Source organism: Berghia stephanieae, chromosome 8, assembly GCF_034508935.2.
Source record: "Berghia stephanieae isolate SIO BIC M18660-M18661 chromosome 8, UCSD_Bste_1.3, whole genome shotgun sequence".
NCBI lineage: Eukaryota > Metazoa > Mollusca > Gastropoda > Nudibranchia > Aeolidiidae > Berghia > Berghia stephanieae.
The window spans coordinates 50,574,898-50,577,397 of NC_088367.1; positions in this window are offsets into that span (position 1 = coordinate 50,574,898).

The following is a 2,500-nucleotide window of genomic DNA, read 5'->3' on the forward strand; positions in this document are numbered from 1 at the left end:
TAGTGTCATCAATCAATATGCGAAGCGTAACCAAATTGAATGACAAAGTTTCTAATAATATTATTATAACCAAGGAAAGTAATTGATGTAATTTTTGTAGCCTTTAAGATTTACGAATTAGCTCCCTTTGGTAGTGTCATCAATCATAATGTCTGCGACGCGTAACCAAATTGAATGACAAAGTTTCTAATAATATTATTATAACCAAGGAAAGTAATTGATGTAATTTTTGTAGCCTTTAAGATTTACGAATTAGCTCCCTTTGGTAGTGTCATCAATCAATATGTCTGCGAAGCGTAACCAAATTTCAATGAGAATCATGACGAAGATTCTAATTTAATGTTTATTATTATAAAAAGATGAGCCATGGGAAGTAATTGGTATAATTTTTAATATTTTATACTTACGGGTTAAGTCCCTTGGTATAGCTGTATTGTTTCAAAGATGTTCGGAGTTGATGCAGCGGTAGGATATCATTGTTTAATCGAAGTTTTATCTTTGCACTGGTGGGATACAAATTATGTCAGTCAAGAGCAATGCTGAGGTGTTAGGTCTAAATTTAGTAACTCCTTTTAGAAATAATAATGATGATGATTATGATAATGATGATAACAATAATAATAATAATAATAATAATAATAGTAATAATAATAATAATAATAATAATAATAATAATAATAATAATAATAATAATAATAATAATAATAATAATAATAAAACAAAAATTAACAAAAAGACTTCTTCTTCTTCTTCTTCTTCTTCTTCTTCTTCTTCTTCTTCTTCTTCTTCTTCTTCTTCTTCTTCTTCCTCTTCCTCTTCCTCTTCTTCCTCTTCTTCTTCTTCTTCTTCTTCTTCTTCTTCTTCTTCTTCTTCTTCTTCTTCTTCTTCTTCTTCTTCTTCTTCCTTTCCTCTTCCTTTTTCTTCTTCTTCTTCTTCTTCTTCTTCTTCTTCTTCTTCTCTTCTTCTTCTTCTTCTTCTTCTTCTTCTTCTTTCTTCTTCTTCTTCTTCTTCTTCTTCTTCTTCTTCTTCTTCTTCTTCTTCTTCTTCTTCTTCTTCTTCTTCTTCTTCTTCTTCTCTTCTTTTTCCTCCTCCTCCTCCTCCTCCTCCTCCTCCTTCTTCTTCTTCTTCTTCTTCTTCTTCTTCTTCTTCTTCTTCTTCTTCTTCTTCTTCTTCTTCTTCTTCTTCTTCTTCTTTATCCATATCTTTTTGAGGAATGACAGATTTTGTCTGATGCCAGATATTTGACAGATTTTGTCTGATACCAGATATTTGACAGATTTGGTCTGATACCAGATATTTGACAGATTTTGTCTGATACCAGATATTTGACAGATTTGGTCTGATACCAGATGTTATGACAGATTTTGTCTGATACCAGATATTTGACAGATTTTGTCTGATACCAGATGTTATGACAGATTTTGTCTGATGCCAGATATTTGACAGAATTTGTCTGATACCAGATATTTGTCAGATTTTGTCTGATACCAGATATTTGACATATTTTGTCTGATACCAGATATTTGACAGATTTTGTCTGATACCAGATATTTGACAGATTTTGTCTGATACCAGATATTTGACAGATTTTGTCTGATACCAGATATTTGACAGATTTTGTCTGATACCAGACATTTGACAGATTTTGTCTGATACCAGATATTTGACAGATTTTGTCTGATACCAGATATTTGACAGATTTTGTCTGATACCAGATATTTGACAGATTTGGTCTGATACCAGATATTTGACAGATTTTGTCTGATACCAGATATTTGACAGATTTTGTCTGATGCCAGATATTTGACAGTTTTTGTCTGATGCCAGATATTTGACAGATTTTGTCTGATGCCAGATATTTGACAGATTTTGTCCGATGCCAGATGTATGACAGATTTTGTCTGATATCAGATATTTGACAGATTTTGTCTGATACCAGATATTTGACAGATTTTGTCTGATACCAGATATTTGACAGATTTTGTCTGATACCAGATATTTGACAGATTTTGTCTGATGCCAGATATTTGACAGATTTTGTCCGATGCCAGATGTATGACAGATTTTGTCTGATATCAGATATTTGACAGATTTTGTCTGATACCAGATATTTGACAGATTTTGTCTGATACCAGATGTATGACAGATTTTGTCTGATATCAGATATTTGACAGATTTTGTCTGATATCAGATATTTGACAGATTTTGTCTGATACCAGATATTTGACAGATTTTGTCTGATACCAGATATTTGACAGATTTTGTCTGATGCCAGATATTTGACAGATTTTGTCTGATACCAGATATTTGACAGATTTTGTCTGATACCAGATATTTGACAGATTTTTTCTGATACCAGATATTTGACAGATTTCGTCTGATACCAGATATTTGACAGATTTTGTCTGATGCCAGATATTTGACAGATTTTGTCTGATACCAGATATTTGACAGATTTTGTCTGATACCAGATATTTGACAGATTTTGTCTGATGCCAGA